This window comes from Squalius cephalus (genome assembly GCF_949319135.1).
Source record: "Squalius cephalus genome assembly, chromosome: 21".
Classification (NCBI taxonomy): domain Eukaryota; kingdom Metazoa; phylum Chordata; class Actinopteri; order Cypriniformes; family Leuciscidae; genus Squalius; species Squalius cephalus.
This window is the reverse complement of record NC_137142.1, coordinates 300081-327402: the sequence shown is the minus strand read 5'-3', so window position 1 is coordinate 327402 and position 27322 is coordinate 300081.

Sequence of the window (27322 nt, the reverse complement as noted above, 5' to 3'; positions counted from 1 at the left end):
AAGCCACTCAGAGACCTTGTTCGATGTGTTACACACTGGCGTTTGGCTAAAGCCGCTCAGAGACCCTGTTCGACGTGTTACACACTGGCGTTTGGCTAAAGCCGCTCAGAGACCCGGTTCGACGTGTTACACACTGGCGTTTGGCTAAAGCCCCTCAGAGACCCTGTTCGACGTGTTACACACTGGCGTTTGGCTAAAGCCGCTCAGAGACCCTGTACGACGTGTTACACACTGGCGTTTGGCTAAAGCGCCTCAGAGACCCTGTTCGACGTGTTACACACTGGCGTTTGGCTAAAGCCGCTCAGAGACTCTGTTCGACGTGTTACACACTGGCGTTTGGCTAAAGCGCCTCAGAGACCCTGTTCGACGTGTTACACACTGGCGTTTGGCTAAAGCCGCTCAGAGACCCTGTTCGACGTGTTACACACTGGCGTTTGGCTAAAGCCGCTCAGAGACCCTGTTCGACGTGTTACACACTGGCGTTTGGCTAAAGCGCCTCAGAGACCCTGTTCGACGTGTTACACACTGGCGTTTGGCTAAAGCCCCTCAGAGACCCTGTTCGACGTGTTACACACTGGCGTTTGGCTAAAGCCACTCAGAGACCCTGTTCGACGTGTTACACACTGGCGTTTGGCTAAAGCCCCTCAGAGACCCTGTTCGACGTGTTACACACTGGCGTTTGGCTAAAGCCCCTCAGAGACCCTGTTCGACGTGTTACACACTGGTGTTTGGCTAAAGCCGCTCAGAGACCCTGTTCGACGTGTTACACACTGGTGTTTGGCTAAAGCCGCTCAGAGACCCTGTTCGACGTGTTACACACTGGCGTTTGGCTAAAGCCGCTCAGAGACCCTGTTCGACGTGTTACACACTGGCGTTTGGCTAAAGCCGCTCAGAGACCCTGTTCGACGTGTTACACACTGGCGTTTGGCTAAAGCCGCTCAGAGACCCTGTTCGACGTGTTACACACTGGCGTTTGGCTAAAGCCGCTCAGAGACCCTGTTCGACGTGTTACACACTGGCGTTTGGCTAAAGCCGCTCAGAGACCCTGTTCGACGTGTTACACACTGGCGTTTGGCTAAAGCCGCTCAGAGACTCTGTTCGACGTGTTACACACTGGCGTTTGGCTAAAGCCGCTCAGAGACCCTGTTCGACGTGTTACACACTGGCGTTTGGCTAAAGCCGCTCAGAGACCCTGTTCGACGTGTTACACACTGGCGTTTGGCTAAAGCCGCTCAGAGACCCTGTTCGACGTGTTACACACTGGCGTTTGGCTAAAGCCGCTCAGAGACCCTGTTCGACGTGTTACACACTGGCGTTTGGATAAAGCCACTCAGAGACCTTGTTCGATGTGTTACACACTGGCGTTTGGCTAAAGCCGCTCAGAGACCCTGTTCGACGTGTTACACACTGGCGTTTGGCTAAAGCACCTCAGAGACCCTGTTCGACGTGTTACACACTGGCGTTTGGCTAAAGCCGCTCAGAGACCCTGTTCGATGTGTTACACACTGGCGTTTGGCTAAAGCCGCTCAGAGACCCTGTTCGACGTGTTACACACTGGCGTTTGGCTAAAGCGCCTCAGAGACCCTGTTCGACGTGTTACACACTGGCGTTTGGCTAAAGCCCCTCAGAGACCCTGTTCGACGTGTTACACACTGGCGTTTGGCTAAAGCCGCTCAGAGACCCGGTTCGACGTGTTACACACTGGCGTTTGGCTAAAGCGCCTCAGAGACCCTGTACAACGTGTTACACACTGGCGTTTGGCTAAAGCGCCTCAGAGACCCTGTTCGACGTGTTACACACTGGCGTTTGGCTAAAGCCGCTCAGAGACCCTGTTCGACGTGTTACACACTGGCGTTTGACTAAAGCCCCTCAGAGACCCTGTTCGACGTGTTACACACTGGCGTTTGGCTAAAGCCGCTCAGAGACCCTGTTCGACGTGTTACACACTGGCGTTTGGCTAAAGCCGCTCAGAGACCCTGTTCGACGTGTTACACACTGGCGTTTGGCTAAAGCCGCTCAGAGACCCTGTTCGACGTGTTACACACTGGCGTTTGGCTAAAGCCGCTCAGAGACACTGCTCGACGTGTTACACACTGGCGTTTGGCTAAAGCCCCTCAGAGACCCTGTTCGACGTGTTACACACTGGCGTTTGGCTAAAGCCGCTCAGAGACCCTGTACGACGTGTTACACACTGGCGTTTGGCTAAAGCCACTCAGAGACCCTGTACGACGTGTTACACACTGGTGTTTGGCTAAAGCCCCTCAGAGACCCTGTACGACGTGTTACACACTGGCGTTTGGCTAAAGCCGCTCAGAGACACTGTTCGACGTGTTACACACTGGCGTTTGGCTAAAGCCGCTCAGAGACCCTGTTCGACGTGTTACACACTGGCGTTTGGCTAAAGCCGCTCAGAGACCCTGTACGACGTGTTACACACTGGCGTTTGGCTAAAGCCACTCAGAGACCCTGTACGACGTGTTACACACTGGTGTTTGGCTAAAGCCACTCAGAGACCCTGTTCGACGTGTTACACACTGGCGTTTGGCTAAAGCCGCTCAGAGACCCTGTTCGACGTGTTACACACTGGCGTTTGGCTAAAGCCGCTCAGAGACCCTGTACGACGTGTTACACACTGGCGTTTGGCTAAAGCCACTCAGAGACCCTGTACGACGTGTTACACACTGGTGTTTGGCTAAAGCCCCTCAGAGACCCTGTACGACGTGTTACACACTGGCGTTTGGCTAAAGCCGCTCAGAGACACTGTTCGACGTGTTACACACTGGCGTTTGGCTAAAGCCGCTCAGAGACCCTGTTCGACGTGTTACACACTGGCGTTTGGCTAAAGCCGCTCAGAGACCCTGTACGACGTGTTACACACTGGCGTTTGGCTAAAGCCACTCAGAGACCCTGTACGACGTGTTACACACTGGTGTTTGGCTAAAGCCACTCAGAGACCCTGTTCGACGTGTTACACACTGGCGTTTGGCTAAAGCCGCTCAGAGACCCTGTTCGACGTGTTACACACTGGCGTTTGGCTAAAGCCGCTCAGAGACCCTGTTCGACGTGTTACACACTGGCGTTTGGCTAAAGCCGCTCAGAGACCCTGTTCGACGTGTTACACACTGGCGTTTGGCTAAAGCCGCTCAGAGACCCTGTTCGACGTGTTACACACTGGCGTTTGGCTAAAGCCGCTCAGAGACCCTGTTCGACGTGTTACACACTGGCGTTTGGCTAAAGCCGCTCAGAGACCCTGTTCGACGTGTTACACACTGGCGTTTGGCTAAAGCCGCTCAGAGACCCTGTTCGACGTGTTACACACTGGCGTTTGGCTAAAGCCGCTCAGAGACCCTGTTCGACGTGTTACACACTGGCGTTTGGCTAAAGCCGCTCAGAGACCCTGTTCGACGTGTTACACACTGGCGTTTGGATAAAGCCGCTCAGAGACTCTGTTTGGCGTGTTACACACTGGCGTTTGGCTAAAGCGCCTCAGAGACCCTGTTCGACGTGTTACACACTGGCGTTTGGATAAAGCCACTCAGAGACCTTGTTCGATGTGTTACACACTGGCGTTTGGCTAAAGCCGCTCAGAGACCCTGTTCGACGTGTTACACACTGGCGTTTGGCTAAAGCACCTCAGAGACCCTGTTCGACGTGTTACACACTGGCGTTTGGCTAAAGCCGCTCAGAGACCCTGTTCGATGTGTTACACACTGGCGTTTGGCTAAAGCCGCTCAGAGACCCTGTTCGACGTGTTACACACTGGCGTTTGGCTAAAGCGCATCAGAGACCCTGTTCGACGTGTTACACACTGGCGTTTGGCTAAAGCCCCTCAGAGACCCTGTTCGACGTGTTACACACTGGCGTTTGGCTAAAGCCGCTCAGAGACCCGGTTCGACGTGTTACACACTGGCGTTTGGCTAAAGCCGCTCAGAGACCCTGTTCGACGTGTTACACACTGGCGTTTGGCTAAAGCCGCTCAGAGACCTTGTTCGATGTGTTACACACTGGCGTTTGGCTAAAGCCGCTCAGAGACCCTGTTCGACGTGTTACACACTGGCGTTTGGCTAAAGCACCTCAGAGACCCTGTTCGACGTGTTACACACTGGCGTTTGGCTAAAGCCGCTCAGAGACCCTGTTCGATGTGTTACACACTGGCGTTTGGCTAAAGCCGCTCAGAGACCCTGTTCGACGTGTTACACACTGGCGTTTGGCTAAAGCGCCTCAGAGACCCTGTTCGACGTGTTACACACTGGCGTTTGGCTAAAGCCCCTCAGAGACCCTGTTCGACGTGTTACACACTGGCGTTTGGCTAAAGCCGCTCAGAGACCCGGTTCGACGTGTTACACACTGGCGTTTGGCTAAAGCGCCTCAGAGACCCTGTACAACGTGTTACACACTGGCGTTTGGCTAAAGCGCCTCAGAGACCCTGTTCGACGTGTTACACACTGGCGTTTGGCTAAAGCCGCTCAGAGACCCTGTTCGACGTGTTACACACTGGCGTTTGGCTAAAGCCCCTCAGAGACCCTGTTCGACGTGTTACACACTGGCGTTTGGCTAAAGCCGCTCAGAGACCCTGTTCGACGTGTTACACACTGGCGTTTGGCTAAAGCCGCTCAGAGACCCTGTTCGACGTGTTACACACTGGCGTTTGGCTAAAGCCCCTCAGAGACCCTGTTCGACGTGTTACACACTGGCGTTTGGCTAAAGCCGCTCAGAGACCCGGTTCGACGTGTTACACACTGGCGTTTGGCTAAAGCGCCTCAGAGACCCTGTTCGACGTGTTACACACTGGCGTTTGGCTAAAGCCCCTCAGAGACCCTGTTCGACGTGTTACACACTGGCGTTTGGCTAAAGCCGCTCAGAGACCCTGTTCGACGTGTTACACACTGGCGTTTGGCTAAAGCGCCTCAGAGACCCTGTTCGACGTGTTACACACTGGCGTTTGGCTAAAGCCGCTCAGAGACCCGGTTCGACGTGTTACACACTGGCGTTTGGCTAAAGCGCCTCAGAGACCCTGTTCGACGTGTTACACACTGGCGTTTGGCTAAAGCCCCTCAGAGACCCTGTTCGACGTGTTACACACTGGCGTTTGGCTAAAGCCCCTCAGAGACCCTGTTCGACGTGTTACACACTGGCGTTTGGCTAAAGCCGCTCAGAGACCCTGTACGACGTGTTACACACTGGCGTTTGGCTAAAGCGCCTCAGAGACCCTGTTCGACGTGTTACACACTGGCGTTTGTCTAAAGCCGCTCAGAGACTCTGTTCGACGTGTTACACACTGGCGTTTGGCTAAAGCGCCTCAGAGACCCTGTTCGACGTGTTACACACTGGCGTTTGGCTAAAGCCGCTCAGAGACCCTGTACGACGTGTTACACACTGGCGTTTGGCTAAAGCCGCTCAGAGACCCTGTTCGACGTGTTACACACTGGCGTTTGGCTAAAGCCGCTCAGAGACCCTGTTCGACGTGTTACACACTGGCGTTTGGCTAAAGCCGCTCAGAGACCCTGTTCGACGTGTTACACACTGGCGTTTGGCTAAAGCGCCTCAGAGACCCTGTTCGACGTGTTACACACTGGCGTTTGGCTAAAGCCGCTCAGAGACCCTGTTCGATGTGTTACACACTGGCGTTTGGCTAAAGCCGCTCAGAGACCCTGTACGACGTGTTACACACTGGCGTTTGGCTAAAGCGCCTCAGAGACCCTGTTCGACGTGTTACACACTGGCGTTTGGCTAAAGCCGCTCAGAGACCCTGTTCGACGTGTTACACACTGGCGTTTGGCTAAAGCCGCTCAGAGACCCTGTTCGACGTGTTACACACTGGCGTTTGGCTAAAGCCGCTCAGAGACTCTGTTCGACGTGTTACACACTGGCGTTTGGCTAAAGCCGCTCAGAGACCCTGTTCGACGTGTTACACACTGGCGTTTGGCTAAAGCCGCTCAGAGACCCTGTTCGACGTGTTACACACTGGCGTTTGGCTAAAGCCGCTCAGAGACCCTGTTCGACGTGTTACACACTGGCGTTTGGCTAAAGCCGCTCAGAGACCCTGTTCGACGTGTTACACACTGGCGTTTGGATAAAGCCACTCAGAGACCTTGTTCGATGTGTTACACACTGGCGTTTGGCTAAAGCCGCTCAGAGACCCTGTTCGACGTGTTACACACTGGCGTTTGGCTAAAGCCGCTCAGAGACCCTGTTCGACGTGTTACACACTGGCGTTTGGCTAAAGCGCCTCAGAGACCCTGTTCGACGTGTTACACACTGGCGTTTGGCTAAAGCCCCTCAGAGACCCTGTTCGACGTGTTACACACTGGCGTTTGGCTAAAGCCACTCAGAGACCCTGTTCGACGTGTTACACACTGGCGTTTGGCTAAAGCCCCTCAGAGACCCTGTTCGACGTGTTACACACTGGCGTTTGGCTAAAGCCCCTCAGAGACCCTGTTCGACGTGTTACACACTGGTGTTTGGCTAAAGCCGCTCAGAGACCCTGTTCGACGTGTTACACACTGGCGTTTGGCTAAAGCCGCTCAGAGACCCTGTTCGACGTGTTACACACTGGCGTTTGGCTAAAGCCGCTCAGAGACCCTGTTCGACGTGTTACACACTGGCGTTTGGCTAAAGCCGCTCAGAGACCCTGTTCGACGTGTTACACACTGGCGTTTGGCTAAAGCCGCTCAGAGACCCTGTTCGACGTGTTACACACTGGCGTTTGGCTAAAGCCGCTCAGAGACCCTGTTCGACGTGTTACACACTGGCGTTTGGCTAAAGCCGCTCAGAGACCCTGTTCGACGTGTTACACACTGGCGTTTGGCTAAAGCCGCTCAGAGACTCTGTTCGACGTGTTACACACTGGCGTTTGGCTAAAGCCGCTCAGAGACCCTGTTCGACGTGTTACACACTGGCGTTTGGCTAAAGCCGCTCAGAGACCCTGTTCGACGTGTTACACACTGGCGTTTGGCTAAAGCCGCTCAGAGACCCTGTTCGACGTGTTACACACTGGCGTTTGGCTAAAGCCGCTCAGAGACCCTGTTCGACGTGTTACACACTGGCGTTTGGATAAAGCCACTCAGAGACCTTGTTCGATGTGTTACACACTGGCGTTTGGCTAAAGCCGCTCAGAGACCCTGTTCGACGTGTTACACACTGGCGTTTGGCTAAAGCACCTCAGAGACCCTGTTCGACGTGTTACACACTGGCGTTTGGCTAAAGCCGCTCAGAGACCCTGTTCGATGTGTTACACACTGGCGTTTGGCTAAAGCCGCTCAGAGACCCTGTTCGACGTGTTACACACTGGCGTTTGGCTAAAGCGCCTCAGAGACCCTGTTCGACGTGTTACACACTGGCGTTTGGCTAAAGCCCCTCAGAGACCCTGTTCGACGTGTTACACACTGGCGTTTGGCTAAAGCCGCTCAGAGACCCGGTTCGACGTGTTACACACTGGCGTTTGGCTAAAGCGCCTCAGAGACCCTGTACAACGTGTTACACACTGGCGTTTGGCTAAAGCGCCTCAGAGACCCTGTTCGACGTGTTACACACTGGCGTTTGGCTAAAGCCGCTCAGAGACCCTGTTCGACGTGTTACACACTGGCGTTTGACTAAAGCCCCTCAGAGACCCTGTTCGACGTGTTACACACTGGCGTTTGGCTAAAGCCGCTCAGAGACCCTGTTCGACGTGTTACACACTGGCGTTTGGCTAAAGCCGCTCAGAGACCCTGTTCGACGTGTTACACACTGGCGTTTGGCTAAAGCCGCTCAGAGACCCTGTTCGACGTGTTACACACTGGCGTTTGGCTAAAGCCGCTCAGAGACACTGCTCGACGTGTTACACACTGGCGTTTGGCTAAAGCCCCTCAGAGACCCTGTTCGACGTGTTACACACTGGCGTTTGGCTAAAGCCGCTCAGAGACCCTGTACGACGTGTTACACACTGGCGTTTGGCTAAAGCCACTCAGAGACCCTGTACGACGTGTTACACACTGGTGTTTGGCTAAAGCCCCTCAGAGACCCTGTACGACGTGTTACACACTGGCGTTTGGCTAAAGCCGCTCAGAGACACTGTTCGACGTGTTACACACTGGCGTTTGGCTAAAGCCGCTCAGAGACCCTGTTCGACGTGTTACACACTGGCGTTTGGCTAAAGCCGCTCAGAGACCCTGTACGACGTGTTACACACTGGCGTTTGGCTAAAGCCACTCAGAGACCCTGTACGACGTGTTACACACTGGTGTTTGGCTAAAGCCACTCAGAGACCCTGTTCGACGTGTTACACACTGGCGTTTGGCTAAAGCCGCTCAGAGACCCTGTTCGACGTGTTACACACTGGCGTTTGGCTAAAGCCGCTCAGAGACCCTGTACGACGTGTTACACACTGGCGTTTGGCTAAAGCCACTCAGAGACCCTGTACGACGTGTTACACACTGGTGTTTGGCTAAAGCCCCTCAGAGACCCTGTACGACGTGTTACACACTGGCGTTTGGCTAAAGCCGCTCAGAGACACTGTTCGACGTGTTACACACTGGCGTTTGGCTAAAGCCGCTCAGAGACCCTGTTCGACGTGTTACACACTGGCGTTTGGCTAAAGCCGCTCAGAGACCCTGTACGACGTGTTACACACTGGCGTTTGGCTAAAGCCACTCAGAGACCCTGTACGACGTGTTACACACTGGTGTTTGGCTAAAGCCGCTCAGAGACCCTGTTCGACGTGTTACACACTGGCGTTTGGCTAAAGCCGCTCAGAGACCCTGTTCGACGTGTTACACACTGGCGTTTGGCTAAAGCCGCTCAGAGACCCTGTTCGACGTGTTACACACTGGCGTTTGGCTAAAGCCGCTCAGAGACCCTGTTCGACGTGTTACACACTGGCGTTTGGCTAAAGCCGCTCAGAGACCCTGTTCGACGTGTTACACACTGGCGTTTGGCTAAAGCCGCTCAGAGACCCTGTTCGACGTGTTACACACTGGCGTTTGGCTAAAGCCGCTCAGAGACCCTGTTCGACGTGTTACACACTGGCGTTTGGCTAAAGCCGCTCAGAGACCCTGTTCGACGTGTTACACACTGGCGTTTGGCTAAAGCCGCTCAGAGACCCTGTTCGACGTGTTACACACTGGCGTTTGGCTAAAGCCGCTCAGAGACCCTGTTCGACGTGTTACACACTGGCGTTTGGATAAAGCCGCTCAGAGACTCTGTTTGGCGTGTTACACACTGGCGTTTGGCTAAAGCGCCTCAGAGACCCTGTTCGACGTGTTACACACTGGCGTTTGGATAAAGCCACTCAGAGACCTTGTTCGATGTGTTACACACTGGCGTTTGGCTAAAGCCGCTCAGAGACCCTGTTCGACGTGTTACACACTGGCGTTTGGCTAAAGCACCTCAGAGACCCTGTTCGACGTGTTACACACTGGCGTTTGGCTAAAGCCGCTCAGAGACCCTGTTCGATGTGTTACACACTGGCGTTTGGCTAAAGCCGCTCAGAGACCCTGTTCGACGTGTTACACACTGGCGTTTGGCTAAAGCGCATCAGAGACCCTGTTCGACGTGTTACACACTGGCGTTTGGCTAAAGCCCCTCAGAGACCCTGTTCGACGTGTTACACACTGGCGTTTGGCTAAAGCCGCTCAGAGACCCGGTTCGACGTGTTACACACTGGCGTTTGGCTAAAGCCGCTCAGAGACCCTGTTCGACGTGTTACACACTGGCGTTTGGCTAAAGCCGCTCAGAGACCTTGTTCGATGTGTTACACACTGGCGTTTGGCTAAAGCCGCTCAGAGACCCTGTTCGACGTGTTACACACTGGCGTTTGGCTAAAGCACCTCAGAGACCCTGTTCGACGTGTTACACACTGGCGTTTGGCTAAAGCCGCTCAGAGACCCTGTTCGATGTGTTACACACTGGCGTTTGGCTAAAGCCGCTCAGAGACCCTGTACAACGTGTTACACACTGGCGTTTGGCTAAAGCGCCTCAGAGACCCTGTTCGACGTGTTACACACTGGCGTTTGGCTAAAGCCGCTCAGAGACCCTGTTCGACGTGTTACACACTGGCGTTTGGCTAAAGCCCCTCAGAGACCCTGTTCGACGTGTTACACACTGGCGTTTGGCTAAAGCCGCTCAGAGACCCTGTTCGACGTGTTACACACTGGCGTTTGGCTAAAGCCGCTCAGAGACCCTGTTCGACGTGTTACACACTGGCGTTTGGCTAAAGCCCCTCAGAGACCCTGTTCGACGTGTTACACACTGGCGTTTGGCTAAAGCCGCTCAGAGACCCGGTTCGACGTGTTACACACTGGCGTTTGGCTAAAGCGCCTCAGAGACCCTGTTCGACGTGTTACACACTGGCGTTTGGCTAAAGCCCCTCAGAGACCCTGTTCGACGTGTTACACACTGGCGTTTGGCTAAAGCCGCTCAGAGACCCTGTTCGACGTGTTACACACTGGCGTTTGGCTAAAGCGCCTCAGAGACCCTGTTCGACGTGTTACACACTGGCGTTTGGCTAAAGCCGCTCAGAGACCCGGTTCGACGTGTTACACACTGGCGTTTGGCTAAAGCGCCTCAGAGACCCTGTTCGACGTGTTACACACTGGCGTTTGGCTAAAGCCCCTCAGAGACCCTGTTCGACGTGTTACACACTGGCGTTTGGCTAAAGCCCCTCAGAGACCCTGTTCGACGTGTTACACACTGGCGTTTGGCTAAAGCCGCTCAGAGACCCTGTACGACGTGTTACACACTGGCGTTTGGCTAAAGCGCCTCAGAGACCCTGTTCGACGTGTTACACACTGGCGTTTGTCTAAAGCCGCTCAGAGACTCTGTTCGACGTGTTACACACTGGCGTTTGGCTAAAGCGCCTCAGAGACCCTGTTCGACGTGTTACACACTGGCGTTTGGCTAAAGCCGCTCAGAGACCCTGTACGACGTGTTACACACTGGCGTTTGGCTAAAGCCGCTCAGAGACCCTGTTCGACGTGTTACACACTGGCGTTTGGCTAAAGCCGCTCAGAGACCCTGTTCGACGTGTTACACACTGGCGTTTGGCTAAAGCCGCTCAGAGACCCTGTTCGACGTGTTACACACTGGCGTTTGGCTAAAGCGCCTCAGAGACCCTGTTCGACGTGTTACACACTGGCGTTTGGCTAAAGCCGCTCAGAGACCCTGTTCGATGTGTTACACACTGGCGTTTGGCTAAAGCCGCTCAGAGACCCTGTACGACGTGTTACACACTGGCGTTTGGCTAAAGCGCCTCAGAGACCCTGTTCGACGTGTTACACACTGGCGTTTGGCTAAAGCCGCTCAGAGACCCTGTTCGACGTGTTACACACTGGCGTTTGGCTAAAGCCGCTCAGAGACCCTGTTCGACGTGTTACACACTGGCGTTTGGCTAAAGCCGCTCAGAGACCCTGTTCGACGTGTTACACACTGGCGTTTGGCTAAAGCCGCTCAGAGACACTGCTCGACGTGTTACACACTGGCGTTTGGCTAAAGCCCCTCAGAGACCCTGTTCGACGTGTTACACACTGGCGTTTGGCTAAAGCCGCTCAGAGACCCTGTACGACGTGTTACACACTGGCGTTTGGCTAAAGCCACTCAGAGACCCTGTACGACGTGTTACACACTGGTGTTTGGCTAAAGCCCCTCAGAGACCCTGTACGACGTGTTACACACTGGCGTTTGGCTAAAGCCGCTCAGAGACACTGTTCGACGTGTTACACACTGGCGTTTGGCTAAAGCCGCTCAGAGACCCTGTTCGACATGTTACACACTGGCGTTTGGCTAAAGCCGCTCAGAGACCCTGTACGACGTGTTACACACTGGTGTTTGGCTAAAGCCACTCAGAGACCCTGTTCGACGTGTTACACACTGGCGTTTGGCTAAAGCCCCTCAGAGACCCTGTACGACGTGTTACACACTGGCGTTTGGCTAAAGCCACTCAGAGACCCTGTACGACGTGTTACACACTGGCGTTTGGCTAAAGCCGCTCAGAGACCCTGTTCGACGTGTTACACACTGGCGTTTGACTAAAGCCCCTCAGAGACCCTGTTCGACGTGTTACACACTGGCGTTTGGCTAAAGCCGCTCAGAGACCCTGTTCGACGTGTTACACACTGGCGTTTGGCTAAAGCCGCTCAGAGACCCTGTTCGACGTGTTACACACTGGCGTTTGGCTAAAGCCGCTCAGAGACCCTGTTCGACGTGTTACACACTGGCGTTTGGCTAAAGCCGCTCAGAGACACTGCTCGACGTGTTACACACTGGCGTTTGGCTAAAGCCCCTCAGAGACCCTGTTCGACGTGTTACACACTGGCGTTTGGCTAAAGCCGCTCAGAGACCCTGTACGACGTGTTACACACTGGCGTTTGGCTAAAGCCACTCAGAGACCCTGTACGACGTGTTACACACTGGTGTTTGGCTAAAGCCCCTCAGAGACCCTGTACGACGTGTTACACACTGGCGTTTGGCTAAAGCCGCTCAGAGACACTGTTCGACGTGTTACACACTGGCGTTTGGCTAAAGCCGCTCAGAGACCCTGTTCGACGTGTTACACACTGGCGTTTGGCTAAAGCCGCTCAGAGACCCTGTACGACGTGTTACACACTGGCGTTTGGCTAAAGCCACTCAGAGACCCTGTACGACGTGTTACACACTGGTGTTTGGCTAAAGCCACTCAGAGACCCTGTTCGACGTGTTACACACTGGCGTTTGGCTAAAGCCGCTCAGAGACCCTGTTCGACGTGTTACACACTGGCGTTTGGCTAAAGCCGCTCAGAGACCCTGTACGACGTGTTACACACTGGCGTTTGGCTAAAGCCACTCAGAGACCCTGTACGACGTGTTACACACTGGTGTTTGGCTAAAGCCCCTCAGAGACCCTGTACGACGTGTTACACACTGGCGTTTGGCTAAAGCCGCTCAGAGACACTGTTCGACGTGTTACACACTGGCGTTTGGCTAAAGCCGCTCAGAGACCCTGTTCGACGTGTTACACACTGGCGTTTGGCTAAAGCCGCTCAGAGACCCTGTACGACGTGTTACACACTGGCGTTTGGCTAAAGCCACTCAGAGACCCTGTACGACGTGTTACACACTGGTGTTTGGCTAAAGCCACTCAGAGACCCTGTTCGACGTGTTACACACTGGCGTTTGGCTAAAGCCGCTCAGAGACCCTGTTCGACGTGTTACACACTGGCGTTTGGCTAAAGCCGCTCAGAGACCCTGTTCGACGTGTTACACACTGGCGTTTGGCTAAAGCCGCTCAGAGACCCTGTTCGACGTGTTACACACTGGCGTTTGGCTAAAGCCGCTCAGAGACCCTGTTCGACGTGTTACACACTGGCGTTTGGCTAAAGCCGCTCAGAGACCCTGTTCGACGTGTTACACACTGGCGTTTGGCTAAAGCCGCTCAGAGACCCTGTTCGACGTGTTACACACTGGCGTTTGGCTAAAGCCGCTCAGAGACCCTGTTCGACGTGTTACACACTGGCGTTTGGCTAAAGCCGCTCAGAGACCCTGTTCGACGTGTTACACACTGGCGTTTGGCTAAAGCCGCTCAGAGACCCTGTTCGACGTGTTACACACTGGCGTTTGGATAAAGCCGCTCAGAGACTCTGTTTGGCGTGTTACACACTGGCGTTTGGCTAAAGCGCCTCAGAGACCCTGTTCGACGTGTTACACACTGGCGTTTGGATAAAGCCACTCAGAGACCTTGTTCGATGTGTTACACACTGGCGTTTGGCTAAAGCCGCTCAGAGACCCTGTTCGACGTGTTACACACTGGCGTTTGGCTAAAGCACCTCAGAGACCCTGTTCGACGTGTTACACACTGGCGTTTGGCTAAAGCCGCTCAGAGACCCTGTTCGATGTGTTACACACTGGCGTTTGGCTAAAGCCGCTCAGAGACCCTGTTCGACGTGTTACACACTGGCGTTTGGCTAAAGCGCATCAGAGACCCTGTTCGACGTGTTACACACTGGCGTTTGGCTAAAGCCCCTCAGAGACCCTGTTCGACGTGTTACACACTGGCGTTTGGCTAAAGCCGCTCAGAGACCCGGTTCGACGTGTTACACACTGGCGTTTGGCTAAAGCCGCTCAGAGACCCTGTTCGACGTGTTACACACTGGCGTTTGGCTAAAGCCGCTCAGAGACCTTGTTCGATGTGTTACACACTGGCGTTTGGCTAAAGCCGCTCAGAGACCCTGTTCGACGTGTTACACACTGGCGTTTGGCTAAAGCACCTCAGAGACCCTGTTCGACGTGTTACACACTGGCGTTTGGCTAAAGCCGCTCAGAGACCCTGTTCGATGTGTTACACACTGGCGTTTGGCTAAAGCCGCTCAGAGACCCTGTTCGACGTGTTACACACTGGCGTTTGGCTAAAGCGCCTCAGAGACCCTGTTCGACGTGTTACACACTGGCGTTTGGCTAAAGCCGCTCAGAGACACTGTTCGACGTGTTACACACTGGCGTTTGGCTAAAGCCGCTCAGAGACCCTGTTCGACGTGTTACACACTGGCGTTTGGCTAAAGCCGCTCAGAGACCCTGTACGACGTGTTACACACTGGCGTTTGGCTAAAGCCACTCAGAGACCCTGTACGACGTGTTACACACTGGTGTTTGGCTAAAGCCACTCAGAGACCCTGTTCGACGTGTTACACACTGGCGTTTGGCTAAAGCCGCTCAGAGACCCTGTTCGACGTGTTACACACTGGCGTTTGGCTAAAGCCGCTCAGAGACCCTGTACGACGTGTTACACACTGGCGTTTGGCTAAAGCCACTCAGAGACCCTGTACGACGTGTTACACACTGGTGTTTGGCTAAAGCCCCTCAGAGACCCTGTACGACGTGTTACACACTGGCGTTTGGCTAAAGCCGCTCAGAGACACTGTTCGACGTGTTACACACTGGCGTTTGGCTAAAGCCGCTCAGAGACCCTGTTCGACGTGTTACACACTGGCGTTTGGCTAAAGCCGCTCAGAGACCCTGTACGACGTGTTACACACTGGCGTTTGGCTAAAGCCACTCAGAGACCCTGTACGACGTGTTACACACTGGTGTTTGGCTAAAGCCACTCAGAGACCCTGTTCGACGTGTTACACACTGGCGTTTGGCTAAAGCCGCTCAGAGACCCTGTTCGACGTGTTACACACTGGCGTTTGGCTAAAGCCGCTCAGAGACCCTGTTCGACGTGTTACACACTGGCGTTTGGCTAAAGCCGCTCAGAGACCCTGTTCGACGTGTTACACACTGGCGTTTGGCTAAAGCCGCTCAGAGACCCTGTTCGACGTGTTACACACTGGCGTTTGGCTAAAGCCGCTCAGAGACCCTGTTCGACGTGTTACACACTGGCGTTTGGCTAAAGCCGCTCAGAGACCCTGTTCGACGTGTTACACACTGGCGTTTGGCTAAAGCCGCTCAGAGACCCTGTTCGACGTGTTACACACTGGCGTTTGGCTAAAGCCGCTCAGAGACCCTGTTCGACGTGTTACACACTGGCGTTTGGCTAAAGCCGCTCAGAGACCCTGTTCGACGTGTTACACACTGGCGTTTGGATAAAGCCGCTCAGAGACTCTGTTTGGCGTGTTACACACTGGCGTTTGGCTAAAGCGCCTCAGAGACCCTGTTCGACGTGTTACACACTGGCGTTTGGATAAAGCCACTCAGAGACCTTGTTCGATGTGTTACACACTGGCGTTTGGCTAAAGCCGCTCAGAGACCCTGTTCGACGTGTTACACACTGGCGTTTGGCTAAAGCACCTCAGAGACCCTGTTCGACGTGTTACACACTGGCGTTTGGCTAAAGCCGCTCAGAGACCCTGTTCGATGTGTTACACACTGGCGTTTGGCTAAAGCCGCTCAGAGACCCTGTTCGACGTGTTACACACTGGCGTTTGGCTAAAGCGCATCAGAGACCCTGTTCGACGTGTTACACACTGGCGTTTGGCTAAAGCCCCTCAGAGACCCTGTTCGACGTGTTACACACTGGCGTTTGGCTAAAGCCGCTCAGAGACCCGGTTCGACGTGTTACACACTGGCGTTTGGCTAAAGCCGCTCAGAGACCCTGTTCGACGTGTTACACACTGGCGTTTGGCTAAAGCCGCTCAGAGACCTTGTTCGATGTGTTACACACTGGCGTTTGGCTAAAGCCGCTCAGAGACCCTGTTCGACGTGTTACACACTGGCGTTTGGCTAAAGCACCTCAGAGACCCTGTTCGACGTGTTACACACTGGCGTTTGGCTAAAGCCGCTCAGAGACCCTGTTCGATGTGTTACACACTGGCGTTTGGCTAAAGCCGCTCAGAGACCCTGTTCGACGTGTTACACACTGGCGTTTGGCTAAAGCGCCTCAGAGACCCTGTTCGACGTGTTACACACTGGCGTTTGGCTAAAGCCCCTCAGAGACCCTGTTCGACGTGTTACACACTGGCGTTTGGCTAAAGCCGCTCAGAGACCCGGTTCGACGTGTTACACACTGGCGTTTGGCTAAAGCGCCTCAGAGACCCTGTACAACGTGTTACACACTGGCGTTTGGCTAAAGCGCCTCAGAGACCCTGTTCGACGTGTTACACACTGGCGTTTGGCTAAAGCCGCTCAGAGACCCTGTTCGACGTGTTACACACTGGCGTTTGGCTAAAGCCCCTCAGAGACCCTGTTCGACGTGTTACACACTGGCGTTTGGCTAAAGCCGCTCAGAGACCCTGTTCGACGTGTTACACACTGGCGTTTGGCTAAAGCCGCTCAGAGACCCTGTTCGACGTGTTACACACTGGCGTTTGGCTAAAGCCGCTCAGAGACCCTGTTCGACGTGTTACACACTGGCGTTTGGCTAAAGCCCCTCAGAGACCCTGTTCGACGTGTTACACACTGGCGTTTGGCTAAAGCCGCTCAGAGACCCGGTTCGACGTGTTACACACTGGCGTTTGGCTAAAGCGCCTCAGAGACCCTGTTCGACGTGTTACACACTGGCGTTTGGCTAAAGCCCCTCAGAGACCCTGTTCGACGTGTTACACACTGGCGTTTGGCTAAAGCCGCTCAGAGACCCTGTTCGACGTGTTACACACTGGCGTTTGGCTAAAGCGCCTCAGAGACCCTGTTCGACGTGTTACACACTGGCGTTTGGCTAAAGCCGCTCAGAGACCCGGTTCGACGTGTTACACACTGGCGTTTGGCTAAAGCGCCTCAGAGACCCTGTTCGACGTGTTACACACTGGCGTTTGGCTAAAGCCCCTCAGAGACCCTGTTCGACGTGTTACACACTGGCGTTTGGCTAAAGCCCCTCAGAGACCCTGTTCGACGTGTTACACACTGGCGTTTGGCTAAAGCCGCTCAGAGACCCTGTACGACGTGTTACACACTGGCGTTTGGCTAAAGCGCCTCAGAGACCCTGTTCGACGTGTTACACACTGGCGTTTGTCTAAAGCCGCTCAGAGACTCTGTTCGACGTGTTACACACTGGCGTTTGGCTAAAGCGCCTCAGAGACCCTGTTCGACGTGTTACACACTGGCGTTTGGCTAAAGCCGCTCAGAGACCCTGTACGACGTGTTACACACTGGCGTTTGGCTAAAGCCGCTCAGAGACCCTGTTCGACGTGTTACACACTGGCGTTTGGCTAAAGCCGCTCAGAGACCCTGTTCGACGTGTTACACACTGGCGTTTGGCTAAAGCCGCTCAGAGACCCTGTTCGACGTGTTACACACTGGCGTTTGGCTAAAGCGCCTCAGAGACCCTGTTCGACGTGTTACACACTGGCGTTTGGCTAAAGCCGCTCAGAGACCCTGTTCGATGTGTTACACACTGGCGTTTGGCTAAAGCCGCTCAGAGACCCTGTACGACGTGTTACACACTGGCGTTTGGCTAAAGCGCCTCAGAGACCCTGTTCGACGTGTTACACACTGGCGTTTGGCTAAAGCCGCTCAGAGACCCTGTTCGACGTGTTACACACTGGCGTTTGGCTAAAGCCGCTCAGAGACCCTGTTCGACGTGTTACACACTGGCGTTTGGCTAAAGCCGCTCAGAGACTCTGTTCGACGTGTTACACACTGGCGTTTGGCTAAAGCCGCTCAGAGACCCTGTTCGACGTGTTACACACTGGCGTTTGGCTAAAGCCGCTCAGAGACCCTGTTCGACGTGTTACACACTGGCGTTTGGCTAAAGCCGCTCAGAGACCCTGTTCGACGTGTTACACACTGGCGTTTGGCTAAAGCCGCTCAGAGACCCTGTTCGACGTGTTACACACTGGCGTTTGGATAAAGCCACTCAGAGACCTTGTTCGATGTGTTACACACTGGCGTTTGGCTAAAGCCGCTCAGAGACCCTGTTCGACGTGTTACACACTGGCGTTTGGCTAAAGCCGCTCAGAGACCCTGTTCGACGTGTTACACACTGGCGTTTGGCTAAAGCGCCTCAGAGACCCTGTTCGACGTGTTACACACTGGCGTTTGGCTAAAGCCCCTCAGAGACCCTGTTCGACGTGTTACACACTGGCGTTTGGCTAAAGCCACTCAGAGACCCTGTTCGACGTGTTACACACTGGCGTTTGGCTAAAGCCCCTCAGAGACCCTGTTCGACGTGTTACACACTGGCGTTTGGCTAAAGCCCCTCAGAGACCCTGTTCGACGTGTTACACACTGGTGTTTGGCTAAAGCCGCTCAGAGACCCTGTTCGACGTGTTACACACTGGCGTTTGGCTAAAGCCGCTCAGAGACCCTGTTCGACGTGTTACACACTGGCGTTTGGCTAAAGCCGCTCAGAGACCCTGTTCGACGTGTTACACACTGGCGTTTGGCTAAAGCCGCTCAGAGACCCTGTTCGACGTGTTACACACTGGCGTTTGGCTAAAGCCGCTCAGAGACCCTGTTCGACGTGTTACACACTGGCGTTTGGCTAAAGCCGCTCAGAGACCCTGTTCGACGTGTTACACACTGGCGTTTGGCTAAAGCCGCTCAGAGACCCTGTTCGACGTGTTACACACTGGCGTTTGGCTAAAGCCGCTCAGAGACCCTGTTCGACGTGTTACACACTGGCGTTTGGCTAAAGCCGCTCAGAGACCCTGTTCGACGTGTTACACACTGGCGTTTGGCTAAAGCCGCTCAGAGACCCTGTTCGACGTGTTACACACTGGCGTTTGGCTAAAGCCGCTCAGAGACCCTGTTCGACGTGTTACACACTGGCGTTTGGCTAAAGCCGCTCAGAGACCCTGTTCGACGTGTTACACACTGGCGTTTGGCTAAAGCCGCTCAGAGACCCTGTTCGACGTGTTACACACTGGCGTTTGGCTAAAGCCGCTCAGAGACCCTGTTCGACGTGTTACACACTGGCGTTTGGATAAAGCCGCTCAGAGACTCTGTTTGGCGTGTTACACACTGGCGTTTGGCTAAAGCGCCTCAGAGACCCTGTTCGACGTGTTACACACTGGCGTTTGGATAAAGCCACTCAGAGACCTTGTTCGATGTGTTACACACTGGCGTTTGGCTAAAGCCGCTCAGAGACCCTGTTCGACGTGTTACACACTGGCGTTTGGCTAAAGCACCTCAGAGACCCTGTTCGACGTGTTACACACTGGCGTTTGGCTAAAGCCGCTCAGAGACCCTGTTCGATGTGTTACACACTGGCGTTTGGCTAAAGCCGCTCAGAGACCCTGTTCGACGTGTTACACACTGGCGTTTGGCTAAAGCGCATCAGAGACCCTGTTCGACGTGTTACACACTGGCGTTTGGCTAAAGCCCCTCAGAGACCCTGTTCGACGTGTTACACACTGGCGTTTGGCTAAAGCCGCTCAGAGACCCGGTTCGACGTGTTACACACTGGCGTTTGGCTAAAGCCGCTCAGAGACCCTGTTCGACGTGTTACACACTGGCGTTTGGCTAAAGCCGCTCAGAGACCTTGTTCGATGTGTTACACACTGGCGTTTGGCTAAAGCCGCTCAGAGACCCTGTTCGACGTGTTACACACTGGCGTTTGGCTAAAGCACCTCAGAGACCCTGTTCGACGTGTTACACACTGGCGTTTGGCTAAAGCCGCTCAGAGACCCTGTTCGATGTGTTACACACTGGCGTTTGGCTAAAGCCGCTCAGAGACCCTGTTCGACGTGTTACACACTGGCGTTTGGCTAAAGCGCCTCAGAGACCCTGTTCGACGTGTTACACACTGGCGTTTGGCTAAAGCCCCTCAGAGACCCTGTTCGACGTGTTACACACTGGCGTTTGGCTAAAGCCGCTCAGAGACCCGGTTCGACGTGTTACACACTGGCGTTTGGCTAAAGCGCCTCAGAGACCCTGTACAACGTGTTACACACTGGCGTTTGGCTAAAGCGCCTCAGAGACCCTGTTCGACGTGTTACACACTGGCGTTTGGCTAAAGCCGCTCAGAGACCCTGTTCGACGTGTTACACACTGGCGTTTGGCTAAAGCCCCTCAGAGACCCTGTTCGACGTGTTACACACTGGCGTTTGGCTAAAGCCGCTCAGAGACCCTGTTCGACGTGTTACACACTGGCGTTTGGCTAAAGCCGCTCAGAGACCCTGTTCGACGTGTTACACACTGGCGTTTGGCTAAAGCCCCTCAGAGACCCTGTTCGACGTGTTACACACTGGCGTTTGGCTAAAGCCGCTCAGAGACCCGGTTCGACGTGTTACACACTGGCGTTTGGCTAAAGCGCCTCAGAGACCCTGTTCGACGTGTTACACACTGGCGTTTGGCTAAAGCCCCTCAGAGACCCTGTTCGACGTGTTACACACTGGCGTTTGGCTAAAGCCGCTCAGAGACCCTGTTCGACGTGTTACACACTGGCGTTTGGCTAAAGCGCCTCAGAGACCCTGTTCGACGTGTTACACACTGGCGTTTGGCTAAAGCCGCTCAGAGACCCGGTTCGACGTGTTACACACTGGCGTTTGGCTAAAGCGCCTCAGAGACCCTGTTCGACGTGTTACACACTGGCGTTTGGCTAAAGCCCCTCAGAGACCCTGTTCGACGTGTTACACATTGGCGTTTGGCTAAAGCCCCTCAGAGACCCTGTTCGACGTGTTACACACTGGCGTTTGGCTAAAGCCGCTCAGAGACCCTGTACGACGTGTTACACACTGGCGTTTGGCTAAAGCGCCTCAGAGACCCTGTTCGACGTGTTACACACTGGCGTTTGTCTAAAGCCGCTCAGAGACTCTGTTCGACGTGTTACACACTGGCGTTTGGCTAAAGCGCCTCAGAGACCCTGTTCGACGTGTTACACACTGGCGTTTGGCTAAAGCCGCTCAGAGACCCTGTACGACGTGTTACACACTGGCGTTTGGCTAAAGCCGCTCAGAGACCCTGTTCGACGTGTTACACACTGGCGTTTGGCTAAAGCCGCTCAGAGACCCTGTTCGACGTGTTACACACTGGCGTTTGGCTAAAGCCGCTCAGAGACCCTGTTCGACGTGTTACACACTGGCGTTTGGCTAAAGCGCCTCAGAGACCCTGTTCGACGTGTTACACACTGGCGTTTGGCTAAAGCCGCTCAGAGACCCTGTTCGATGTGTTACACACTGGCGTTTGGCTAAAGCCGCTCAGAGACCCTGTACGACGTGTTACACACTGGCGTTTGGCTAAAGCGCCTCAGAGACCCTGTTCGACGTGTTACACACTGGCGTTTGGCTAAAGCCGCTCAGAGACCCTGTTCGACGTGTTACACACTGGCGTTTGGCTAAAGCCGCTCAGAGACCCTGTTCGACGTGTTACACACTGGCGTTTGGCTAAAGCCGCTCAGAGACTCTGTTCGACGTGTTACACACTGGCGTTTGGCTAAAGCCGCTCAGAGACCCTGTTCGACGTGTTACACACTGGCGTTTGGCTAAAGCCGCTCAGAGACCCTGTTCGACGTGTTACACACTGGCGTTTGGCTAAAGCCGCTCAGAGACCCTGTTCGACGTGTTACACACTGGCGTTTGGCTAAAGCCGCTCAGAGACCCTGTTCGACGTGTTACACACTGGCGTTTGGATAAAGCCACTCAGAGACCTTGTTCGATGTGTTACACACTGGCGTTTGGCTAAAGCCGCTCAGAGACCCTGTTCGACGTGTTACACACTGGCGTTTGGCTAAAGCCGCTCAGAGACCCTGTTCGACGTGTTACACACTGGCGTTTGGCTAAAGCGCCTCAGAGACCCTGTTCGACGTGTTACACACTGGCGTTTGGCTAAAGCCCCTCAGAGACCCTGTTCGACGTGTTACACACTGGCGTTTGGCTAAAGCCACTCAGAGACCCTGTTCGACGTGTTACACACTGGCGTTTGGCTAAAGCCCCTCAGAGACCCTGTTCGACGTGTTACACACTGGCGTTTGGCTAAAGCCCCTCAGAGACCCTGTTCGACGTGTTACACACTGGTGTTTGGCTAAAGCCGCTCAGAGACCCTGTTCGACGTGTTACACACTGGCGTTTGGCTAAAGCCGCTCAGAGACCCTGTTCGACGTGTTACACACTGGCGTTTGGCTAAAGCCGCTCAGAGACCCTGTTCGACGTGTTACACACTGGCGTTTGGCTAAAGCCGCTCAGAGACCCTGTTCGACGTGTTACACACTGGCGTTTGGCTAAAGCCGCTCAGAGACCCTGTTCGACGTGTTACACACTGGCGTTTGGCTAAAGCCGCTCAGAGACCCTGTTCGACGTGTTACACACTGGCGTTTGGCTAAAGCCGCTCAGAGACCCTGTTCGACGTGTTACACACTGGCGTTTGGCTAAAGCCGCTCAGAGACTCTGTTCGACGTGTTACACACTGGCGTTTGGCTAAAGCCGCTCAGAGACCCTGTTCGACGTGTTACACACTGGCGTTTGGCTAAAGCCGCTCAGAGACCCTGTTCGACGTGTTACACACTGGCGTTTGGCTAAAGCCGCTCAGAGACCCTGTTCGACGTGTTACACACTGGCGTTTGGCTAAAGCCGCTCAGAGACCCTGTTCGACGTGTTACACACTGGCGTTTGGATAAAGCCACTCAGAGACCTTGTTCGATGTGTTACACACTGGCGTTTGGCTAAAGCCGCTCAGAGACCCTGTTCGACGTGTTACACACTGGCGTTTGGCTAAAGCACCTCAGAGACCCTGTTCGACGTGTTACACACTGGCGTTTGGCTAAAGCCGCTCAGAGACCCTGTTCGATGTGTTACACACTGGCGTTTGGCTAAAGCCGCTCAGAGACCCTGTTCGACGTGTTACACACTGGCGTTTGGCTAAAGCGCCTCAGAGACCCTGTTCGACGTGTTACACACTGGCGTTTGGCTAAAGCCCCTCAGAGACCCTGTTCGACGTGTTACACACTGGCGTTTGGCTAAAGCCGCTCAGAGACCCGGTTCGACGTGTTACACACTGGCGTTTGGCTAAAGCGCCTCAGAGACCCTGTACAACGTGTTACACACTGGCGTTTGGCTAAAGCGCCTCAGAGACCCTGTTCGACGTGTTACACACTGGCGTTTGGCTAAAGCCGCTCAGAGACCCTGTTCGACGTGTTACACACTGGCGTTTGACTAAAGCCCCTCAGAGACCCTGTTCGACGTGTTACACACTGGCGTTTGGCTAAAGCCGCTCAGAGACCCTGTTCGACGTGTTACACACTGGCGTTTGGCTAAAGCCGCTCAGAGACCCTGTTCGACGTGTTACACACTGGCGTTTGGCTAAAGCCGCTCAGAGACCCTGTTCGACGTGTTACACACTGGCGTTTGGCTAAAGCCGCTCAGAGACACTGCTCGACGTGTTACACACTGGCGTTTGGCTAAAGCCCCTCAGAGACCCTGTTCGACGTGTTACACACTGGCGTTTGGCTAAAGCCGCTCAGAGACCCTGTACGACGTGTTACACACTGGCGTTTGGCTAAAGCCACTCAGAGACCCTGTACGACGTGTTACACACTGGTGTTTGGCTAAAGCCCCTCAGAGACCCTGTACGACGTGTTACACACTGGCGTTTGGCTAAAGCCGCTCAGAGACACTGTTCGACGTGTTACACACTGGCGTTTGGCTAAAGCCGCTCAGAGACCCTGTTCGACGTGTTACACACTGGCGTTTGGCTAAAGCCGCTCAGAGACCCTGTACGACGTGTTACACACTGGCGTTTGGCTAAAGCCACTCAGAGACCCTGTACGACGTGTTACACACTGGTGTTTGGCTAAAGCCACTCAGAGACCCTGTTCGACGTGTTACACACTGGCGTTTGGCTAAAGCCGCTCAGAGACCCTGTTCGACGTGTTACACACTGGCGTTTGGCTAAAGCCGCTCAGAGACCCTGTACGACGTGTTACACACTGGCGTTTGGCTAAAGCCACTCAGAGACCCTGTACGACGTGTTACACACTGGTGTTTGGCTAAAGCCCCTCAGAGACCCTGTACGACGTGTTACACACTGGCGTTTGGCTAAAGCCGCTCAGAGACACTGTTCGACGTGTTACACACTGGCGTTTGGCTAAAGCCGCTCAGAGACCCTGTTCGACGTGTTACACACTGGCGTTTGGCTAAAGCCGCTCAGAGACCCTGTACGACGTGTTACACACTGGCGTTTGGCTAAAGCCACTCAGAGACCCTGTACGACGTGTTACACACTGGTGTTTGGCTAAAGCCGCTCAGAGACCCTGTTCGACGTGTTACACACTGGCGTTTGGCTAAAGCCGCTCAGAGACCCTGTTCGACGTGTTACACACTGGCGTTTGGCTAAAGCCGCTCAGAGACCCTGTTCGACGTGTTACACACTGGCGTTTGGCTAAAGCCGCTCAGAGACCCTGTTCGACGTGTTACACACTGGCGTTTGGCTAAAGCCGCTCAGAGACCCTGTTCGACGTGTTACACACTGGCGTTTGGCTAAAGCCGCTCAGAGACCCTGTTCGACGTGTTACACACTGGCGTTTGGCTAAAGCCGCTCAGAGACCCTGTTCGACGTGTTACACACTGGCGTTTGGCTAAAGCCGCTCAGAGACCCTGTTCGACGTGTTACACACTGGCGTTTGGCTAAAGCCGCTCAGAGACCCTGTTCGACGTGTTACACACTGGCGTTTGGCTAAAGCCGCTCAGAGACCCTGTTCGACGTGTTACACACTGGCGTTTGGATAAAGCCGCTCAGAGACTCTGTTTGGCGTGTTACACACTGGCGTTTGGCTAAAGCGCCTCAGAGACCCTGTTCGACGTGTTACACACTGGCGTTTGGATAAAGCCACTCAGAGACCTTGTTCGATGTGTTACACACTGGCGTTTGGCTAAAGCCGCTCAGAGACCCTGTTCGACGTGTTACACACTGGCGTTTGGCTAAAGCACCTCAGAGACCCTGTTCGACGTGTTACACACTGGCGTTTGGCTAAAGCCGCTCAGAGACCCTGTTCGATGTGTTACACACTGGCGTTTGGCTAAAGCCGCTCAGAGACCCTGTTCGACGTGTTACACACTGGCGTTTGGCTAAAGCGCATCAGAGACCCTGTTCGACGTGTTACACACTGGCGTTTGGCTAAAGCCCCTCAGAGACCCTGTTCGACGTGTTACACACTGGCGTTTGGCTAAAGCCGCTCAGAGACCCGGTTCGACGTGTTACACACTGGCGTTTGGCTAAAGCCGCTCAGAGACCCTGTTCGACGTGTTACACACTGGCGTTTGGCTAAAGCCGCTCAGAGACCTTGTTCGATGTGTTACACACTGGCGTTTGGCTAAAGCCGCTCAGAGACCCTGTTCGACGTGTTACACACTGGCGTTTGGCTAAAGCACCTCAGAGACCCTGTTCGACGTGTTACACACTGGCGTTTGGCTAAAGCCGCTCAGAGACCCTGTTCGATGTGTTACACACTGGCGTTTGGCTAAAGCCGCTCAGAGACCCTGTACAACGTGTTACACACTGGCGTTTGGCTAAAGCGCCTCAGAGACCCTGTTCGACGTGTTACACACTGGCGTTTGGCTAAAGCCGCTCAGAGACCCTGTTCGACGTGTTACACACTGGCGTTTGGCTAAAGCCCCTCAGAGACCCTGTTCGACGTGTTACACACTGGCGTTTGGCTAAAGCCGCTCAGAGACCCTGTTCGACGTGTTACACACTGGCGTTTGGCTAAAGCCGCTCAGAGACCCTGTTCGACGTGTTACACACTGGCGTTTGGCTAAAGCCCCTCAGAGACCCTGTTCGACGTGTTACACACTGGCGTTTGGCTAAAGCCGCTCAGAGACCCGGTTCGACGTGTTACACACTGGCGTTTGGCTAAAGCGCCTCAGAGACCCTGTTCGACGTGTTACACACTGGCGTTTGGCTAAAGCCCCTCAGAGACCCTGTTCGACGTGTTACACACTGGCGTTTGGCTAAAGCCGCTCAGAGACCCTGTTCGACGTGTTACACACTGGCGTTTGGCTAAAGCGCCTCAGAGACCCTGTTCGACGTGTTACACACTGGCGTTTGGCTAAAGCCGCTCAGAGACCCGGTTCGACGTGTTACACACTGGCGTTTGGCTAAAGCGCCTCAGAGACCCTGTTCGACGTGTTACACACTGGCGTTTGGCTAAAGCCCCTCAGAGACCCTGTTCGACGTGTTACACACTGGCGTTTGGCTAAAGCCCCTCAGAGACCCTGTTCGACGTGTTACACACTGGCGTTTGGCTAAAGCCGCTCAGAGACCCTGTACGACGTGTTACACACTGGCGTTTGGCTAAAGCGCCTCAGAGACCCTGTTCGACGTGTTACACACTGGCGTTTGTCTAAAGCCGCTCAGAGACTCTGTTCGACGTGTTACACACTGGCGTTTGGCTAAAGCGCCTCAGAGACCCTGTTCGACGTGTTACACACTGGCGTTTGGCTAAAGCCGCTCAGAGACCCTGTACGACGTGTTACACACTGGCGTTTGGCTAAAGCCGCTCAGAGACCCTGTTCGACGTGTTACACACTGGCGTTTGGCTAAAGCCGCTCAGAGACCCTGTTCGACGTGTTACACACTGGCGTTTGGCTAAAGCCGCTCAGAGACCCTGTTCGACGTGTTACACACTGGCGTTTGGCTAAAGCGCCTCAGAGACCCTGTTCGACGTGTTACACACTGGCGTTTGGCTAAAGCCGCTCAGAGACCCTGTTCGATGTGTTACACACTGGCGTTTGGCTAAAGCCGCTCAGAGACCCTGTACGACGTGTTACACACTGGCGTTTGGCTAAAGCGCCTCAGAGACCCTGTTCGACGTGTTACACACTGGCGTTTGGCTAAAGCCGCTCAGAGACCCTGTTCGACGTGTTACACACTGGCGTTTGGCTAAAGCCGCTCAGAGACCCTGTTCGACGTGTTACACACTGGCGTTTGGCTAAAGCCGCTCAGAGACCCTGTTCGACGTGTTACACACTGGCGTTTGGCTAAAGCCGCTCAGAGACACTGCTCGACGTGT